Here is an 8,320-nt window from a genome sequence, read left to right on the forward strand (position 1 = left end):
CTTTTCATGCATCTGCATTATGTTTGCTACTTCCTTTTCAGAATTATTTAGCAATAACTCTGAACATATTTTAAGATATTCTGGGTACTGCTGAAGTGCACACTACCACTCTACCTAATATTACAGATGAAATATTCTATAAGCAGCTGGGAGAAGTCTCATGATCACTAGCCCTTGTTCTCATGGGGTCTTCAACTTACAAGATGTCTGCTGGAAATACAATACAGTGGAGAGGAAATGGTCTAGGAGGTTCCTGGAGTGTGTGGAAGATAACTTCCTGACACACATGGTGAGTGAGCCAACTAGGGAAGGCACCCCACTGGACCTGTTTGTGAACAGAGAAGGACTTGTGGGTGATGTGATGGTTGGAGGCTATTTTGGGCATAGTGATCATGAAACGATAGGGTTTTAGATTCTCGGAGAAGTAAGGAGGGTGGTCAGCAGAACTGCTACCTTGGACTTCCAGAGGGCGGACTTGGCCTGTTTAAGGGCCTGTTTGACAGAGTCCCTTGGGAGGCAGTCCTGAAGGGCAAAGGAGTCCAGGAAGGCTGGACATTCTTCAAGAAGGAAACCTTAAAGGTGCAAGAGCAGGCTGTCCCCATGTGCTGAAAGATGGGCCAGAAGGGAAAAATACTGGCCTGGCTGAACAGAGAGCTTTGGCTGGAACCCAGGAAAAAAGGAGAATTTATGACCTTTGGAAGAAGGGGCAGGCAACTCAGGAGGACTACAACAATGTCATGAGGTTATGCAGGGAGAAAATTAGAAGGGCCAAAGCCCAACTCAAACTTAATTTGGCTACTGCCATAAAAGGCAATAAAAAAATGTTTCTATAAATACATTCACAGCAAAAGGAGGACTAAGGAGAATCTCCATCTTTTATTGGATGTGGGGGGAAACAGAGTGACAAAGGATGAGGAAAAGGCTGAGGTACTTAATGCGTTCTTTGCTTCAGTCTTTAATAGTAAGACCAGTTCTTGGGGTACCTAGGCCCCTGAGCTGCAAGACAGGGACAGAGAGCAGAATGAAGCCCCCATAATTGAAGGGGAAATGGTTAGCAAGCCAAGGGTACTGAGGGAGCTGGCAGAAGTGCTCACCAAGCCACTTTCCATCATTTATCAGCAGTCCTGGCTAACGAGGGAGGTCCCCGTTGACTGGAGGTTAATAAATGTGATGGTCATCTACAAGAAGGGCCAGAAGGGGGATCCAGGGAACTACAGGCCTGTCAGTCTGACCTTTGTGCTAGGGAAGGTCACGGAGCAGATCATCGAGTGCTGTTACGTCGCATGTACAAAACAACCAGGGGATCACGCCCAGTCAGCATGGGTTTAGGAAAGGCAGGTCCTGTCTGACCAACCTGATCTCTTTCTATGACCAGGTGACCCATTCAGTGGATGAGGGAAAGGCTGAGGATGTTTTTTACCTGGACTTCAGTAAAGCCTTTGACGCTGTTTCCCACAGCATTCTACTGGAGAAACTAGCTGCTCATGGCTTGGACGGGTGTATGCTTGGCTGGGTAAAAAAAACCTGGCTGGATGGCCAAGCCCAGGGAGTTATGGTGAATGGAGTTAAATCCAGTTGGTAGCTGGTCATAAGTGGTGTGCCCCTGGGGCTCAGCATTGGGGCCAGTCTTGTTTAATATCTTTATCAATGATCTGGATGAGGGGATTGAGTGCACCCTCAGTAAGTTTGCAGATGACACCAAATTGGGCGGGAGTGTTGATCTGCTTGAGGGTATAAAGGCTCTACAGAAGGATCTGGACAGGCTGGATTGATGGGCTGAGGTCAGTTCTACAAAGTTTAAAAATGCCAAGTGCTGGGTCCTGCACTTGGGTCACAACAACCCCATGCAAGGCTACAGGCTTGGGGAAGAGTGACTGGAAAGCTGCCCAGCAGAGGAGGACCTGGGTGTGTTGGCTGACAGCCAGCTGAATGTGAGCCAGCAGTGTGCCCAGGTAGCCAAGAAGGCCAACAGCATCTTGGCTTGTATCAGGAATAGTGGGGCCAGCAGGAGTAGGGTAGTGATCATGCCTCTCTACTCGGCACCGGTGAGGCTGCACCTCAAATAGTGTTCACACGTGAGCCCTTGTCGTGGTTCAGCCCTAGTACTTCGTCCTTTCTGCCTCCTCTTGTCGTGATGACCCTGCTATTCCATCATCTCTTCCTAAACAAGTTGTTTTTCTTTTACAAGATTCCTTCTTGTGTATAGGAGCAATTGATACTGGCACGGGTTCAGCCTCTGATTCAGCTGCAACACTTGTCACTGGCATTGGAGGCCGCACTGCTTAGTACCAGGGTTGGAGTAGCCTCAGCATCTGTCATGGGGGTTTGAGTGGCTGCAGTGCTTGTCACTTTCCTTGTCCTTTTAGATTCAGAGGCCTTCTCTTCCCCTTGGGGGTACTGAATAGTGTTAAACAGGGCTCGATAGGCATGGGCCAGGCCCCAGCACATTGCAGTGATTTGTATCTCTCTGGAATTACCAGGGTGACAACATACTTCCTCCAAATATTCTACTAATTTTTCAGGATCCTGCACTTGTTCAGGGGTGAAGGCCCAATACACTGGGGGTGCCCACCGTCTTAGGCATTTGCCCATACTATCCCACATACCCTGCCACACATAGCTATCGAGCCTTGGGACAGATCTCTGGATTATATTCTTAACTTGCTTATTAACCTTAGACAGAACTGACACTGTCTGCCAAAGCAATATCAACAGATATATCTTAACTACCCAAGGATGTTCAAGGTACTGAAAAGTTGCTGTAATGAAGGAGGAGACATTATAGAAGATGGTAGCTAAGGTGCCATTCTGTATTTCCTCCATATAAAACTGTCAGAGGAGGAGGTATAATTGCTAATTGTATCCATGAGTTGGTACCCGATGTACAGGAACAGCTTCAATATAAACTTCAAATACCAAATAAAACTCAAGGCCAATGTTTTAAAAACCACTCTCCCAGGCAAAACATCTCTAATCACTGCAGAGCACAGCAAACTACAAAAACCAACAGTAATTTTTAACATATACTTCACAATCAGCATGGTTAAAGACTGGACAAACTAATATTAAGAACAAATGAATCAATGCTGTGACCAGCAACTGTTACTGTCTCAAACCCTTCCTGCCCCACATTGGGTGCCAAAAAGAACTGTCGTGGTTCAGCCCCTGTCAGCAACTAAACACCACACAGCCACTCGCTCACTCCCCCCACTCCTGGTGGGATGGGGGAGAGAATTAGAAGAGCAAAAGAAAAAACCACCAAAATTCCAGGTTGAAATAAGAACAGTTTAAAAATTAGAATAAAATACTAATGATAATGTTATGATAGCAATAACAATTATAACAATGAAAAGGGACAAAACACAAAAACACAAACAGTACAACCGCTGCTGGTCCCCAAGCTGCAATTTCTGCCTCCCTCCCCCAGCCAGCTCCTCCCAGTTAACATACTGGACATGACATTTATTGTGGTTTAGCTGGTAACTCAGCCCCACACAGCCACTCGCTCACTCCTCCACCAGCAGGATGGGAGAGAGAATCAGAAAGGTAAAGCTCATTGGTTGAGGTAAAAACAGTTTAATAATTAAAATAAAACAACAACAATGATAATTAAATGGAAAGGAAAACAAGAGAGGCAGAAAACCCATGCCGGGGCGAAAGGGGAACAAACAACCAAAACAAACCACAGATGATTACTCACCCAAGACCACCAACACCAGATCCACAACCAACCCTGCAGAACAACTGCCCTGGTTAATATACTGGTCATGGTGTCACATGGTATGGAATGAATATCCCATTGGCCAGTCAGGGTCAGCTGTCTTGGCTGTGGCCCCGCCCCTCCCGGCCTCTCGCCCACATGGCAGAGCATGGGAAGCTGGAAAGGTCCCTGACTACTACAGGCACTACAGTGAAGAGAATTAACTCTTTCTCAGCCAAAACCAGCACATTCTTCACCCCTTATTCCATACCATTTACGCCATGCCCGGGTCCCATACCATCCAATACAACCTTAACAAACACCACCCCTTCCCTTCCCATCCTTTGGCATAATACACAGACATCATTCCCTTAGTCTATGGACCTTCCCTGTAAAATGTCCATGAAAACATTCATTGAGTTCACCCAGTCCATGACTCCGGGCTCCATCTGTTGTATCAGTCTTTCAGGGTGGGAGAGATGGTGTGTGTGGCGTTGGGTTGCTGCATACTGAGTCAGTTATCGTTCCATCACTGCTGCACTTGGCTTGTTTCATCAAAGTTCGTCTTCCATGGGTTGGGAGGCTTGTACTCTGATATCATTGATATGGCATATTGCAACCACAGTAGATGACATACAATATAATATAGCAGTTTCCATTATGCCATTCAGTTCATTGGCTGTTTTCACCCAAAAGCAAATCCCCATTAGGCACATATCAGATTTCTCCATCCTCCTGCATCACCCACCAAGTGCACCCAGGTCCTTGAGCAAAAGCAATCCCAGGAATGGGTTTGCTTTTGCCCAAGACAGGAAGGACCTAGACTCTTTTCCCCAACATATTTTTTTTTTACATGCACTACAGGGACTATACCCCCATCCACAGTATGTAGGAGTTCTGACTGGGCAGGGCGAGCTCGATTAGCGGATGTCCTCATGTTGACTAACCAGGTGGCTTTTGCTAAATGTGCATCCCAGTGCTTGAATGTTACACACACACCCCCACCCTTCAACTGCTCTCAGGCCAGTTTTTAATAGTCCATTCTACCATTCAATTTTCCCAGAGGCTGGTGCATGACAGGGGATGGGATACACGCACTCAATGTCCTGCTCTTTGGCCCAGGTGTCTATGAGGTTGTTTTGGAAATGAGTCCCATTGTCTGACTCCATTCTCTCTGGGGTGCCATGTCACCACAGGACTTGTTTTTCCAGGCCCATGATAGTGTTCCGGGCAGTGGCCTGGGGGACAGGATATGTTTCCAGCCAGCCAGTCGTCATTTCCACCATTGTAAGCACATGGCGCTTGCCTTGGCGGGTTTGTGGGAGTGTGATATAGTCAATTTGCCAGGCCTCCCCATATTTATATTTCAGCCATCGTCCCCCATACCACAGAGACTTTACCCGCTTCACTTGCCTGATTGCAGTGCATGTTTCATGTTCGTGGATAACCTGTGCAATAGCGTCCATGGTCAAGTCCACCCCTCAATCACGAGCCCATCTATATATTGCATCTCTCCCTTGATGGCCTGAGGTGTCATGGGCCCATCGAGATATAAATAATTCACCCTTATGCTGCCAGTCCAGATCCACCTGAGCCACTTCTATCTTAGCAGCCTGATTCACCTGCTGATTAATTTGATGTTCTTCAATGACCCGACTCTTGGGGACATGGGCATCCACATGACATACCCTTACAACCAGGTTCTCTACCCAAGCAGCAATATCTCACCACAATGCGGCAGCCCAGATGGGTTTGCCTCTATGCTGCCAGTTGTTCTGCTTCCACTGCTGTAGCCAGCCCCACAGGGCATTTGCCACCATCCAGGAGTCAGTATAGAGATAGAGCACTGGCCACTTTTCTCATCCAATGTCTAAATACAACTGGATGGCCTTTACCTCTGCAAACTGGCTCGATTCACCTTCTCCTTCAGCAGTTTCTGCTACTTGTCCTATAGGACTCCATACAGCAGCCTTCTGTCTCTGGTGCTTTCCCACAAGGCGACAGGACCCATCAGTGAACAGGGCATATTTCTTTTCATTTTCCTGCAGTTTGTTATAAAGTGGGGCTTCTTCAGCACGTGTCACCTCCTCCTCTGGTGCTATTCCAAAGTCTTTGCTTTCCGGCCAGTCCATGATCACTTCCAAGATTCCTGGACGACTGGGGTTTCGTACTCGAGCCTGCTGGGTGATCAGTGCAACCCATTTACTCCACATAGCATCAGCTGCGTGATGTTTAGAGGGGACCTTTCCTTTGAACATCCAGCACCGGCAGTCAGGGTGCCAGGAGCAGTTGTGCTTCAATACCAACCACTTCTGAAGCAACCTGAACCCCTTCATATGCTGCCAATATCTCTTTTTCAGTTGGAGTATAGTGGGCTTCAGACCCTCTGTACCACCGACTCCAAAACCCTAGGGCTCGACCTCGAGTCTCCCCATGTGCTTTCTGCCCGAGGCTCCAGGTTGGGCCATTCTCCCCAGCTGTGGTGTAGAGTATATTTTTTACATCTTGTCCTGCCTGGACTGGCCCAAGGGCTACTGCATGAACTATCTCCTGTTTAATCTGTTCAAAGGCTTGTTGTTGCTCATGGCCCCATTTAAAACCATTCTTTTTCTGGGTCACTTGATAGAGAGGGCTTACAATCATACTGTAATTTGGAATATGCATTCTCCAAAAACCCACAACGCCCAAGAAAGCTTGTGTTTCCTTTTTGCTAGTTGGTGGAGACATGGCTGCTATTTTGTTGATCACATCCATTGGAATCTGACGACGACCATCTTGCCATTTTATTCCTAAGAACTGGATCTCTTGTGCAGGTCCCGTCCCCTTAATTTGTTTTATGGCAAAGCCAGCTTTCAGAAGGATTTGGACTATTTTCTCTCCTTTCTCAAAAACTTCTTCCGCTGTGTTGCCCCACACAATGATGTCATCAATGTATTGAAGGTGTTCTGGAGCTTCTCCCTGTTCCAGTACAGTCTGAATCACTCCACGGCACATGGTAGGACTGTGTTTCCACCCCTGGGGCAGTCGATTCCAGGTGTACCGGACACCCCTCCAAGTGAAAGCAAACTGTGGCCTGCACTCTGCTGCCAGAGGGATTGAGAAGAATGCATGAGCAATATCAGTTGTGGCATACCACTTGGCCGCCTTTGACTCCAGTTTGTATTGAAGTTCTAGCATGTCTGGCACAGCAGCACTCAGTGGCGGCATGATTTCATTCAGGCCACGATAGTCTACTGTTAGCCTCCACTCTGCATTACACTTCCACACTGGCCATATGGGACTGTTAAAGGGTGAGTGGATCTTACTGATCACTCCTTGGTTCTCCAGTCAACAAATGAGCTCATGGATGGGAATCTGGGAGTCTCTGTTGCTGCGATATTGCCACCGGTGCACTGTTGTGGTGGCGATCCGCACCAGTTGTTCTTTGACCTTCAGCAACCCCACAACAGAAGGGTTCTTCGAGAGGCCAGGCAAGGTAGACAGCTGTTTAATTTCCTCCGTCTCCAGGGCGGCTACACCAAAAGCCCACTTGTACCCTTCTGGGTCCTTGAAATACCCTCTCCTGAGGTAGTCTATGCCAAGGATGCACGGAGCCTCTGGGCCAGTCACAATGGGGTGCTTTTGCCACTCATTCCCAGTTAGGCTCACTTTGGCCTCCAATACAGTTAGCTCTTGGGATCCCCCTGTCACTCCAGCAATACTGATGGGTTCTGCCCCTATATAGTTTGATGGCATTAAGGTGCACTGTGCTCCGGTGTCCACTAAAGCTTTATAGTTCTGTGGGTCGGATGTGGCAGTTCAGTAAACCCGGATATCCCTTTCCTCCACCCGGCTGGAGGCAGGGCCCCTCTAGTCCTGGTCATACTATTCGTTACTCACTTGCTGTAAATATCAATCACAAGTGTCTCTGTTAAGATTAGAAAGAAGATCAGCGCTTCTATTCCTCTGTCTGGGGAATTGCTTACTGGAAATTGGAGCAGCAGCTTTCCTGGAAGAACCTCCCTGAGTGATTTTTCTTCTTTGCAGTTCACGTACCTGTGCCTCTAGGGTCGAGGTAGGCTTGCCATCTCACCTCCTCATATCCTCTCCGTGGTCATGCAGGTAAAACCATAGGGTGCCCCATCATATTTATCCTCTCCTTTGAGCAAAAAGACACTCATTCCTAACAGCTGAGACACTAGTACGTAAATGTTGGGAGTAGGATGTATCTTCTTTGAGTTGCTGGACCTCTCGGGATAGTTTCTCCACAGCGGAAACAAGGCAGGAAGAGGTATTTGCTTCATACTCCCGGAGTCTATCAATCACCTATGCCACTGTTCGTGCCTTGTCCTCTCTCCAGGACATTACTGCCAATGAGTTTGCATGTGAAGATGGTGAACGCCATACTAACTTTTGCTGCATGGGTCATGTGAACTCGGCTTCATCTGGATCTTTGGATGACCGTTGATCATCCAGGTCACCATAAATCACCTCAAGCACAGCTAATTCCCTTAGATACTGGATACCTTTCTCCATAGTTGTCCATTTTCCTAGGCAATATGTAACATCTTTAAAGGGATACCTTTCCTTCACTCCAGACAGGAGTTGCCTCCAGAGGCTGAGGGCTTGTGGTTTTTTTCC

Source organism: Phalacrocorax aristotelis, chromosome W, assembly GCF_949628215.1.
Source record: "Phalacrocorax aristotelis chromosome W, bGulAri2.1, whole genome shotgun sequence".
NCBI classification, from domain to species: Eukaryota; Metazoa; Chordata; class Aves; order Suliformes; family Phalacrocoracidae; genus Phalacrocorax; species Phalacrocorax aristotelis.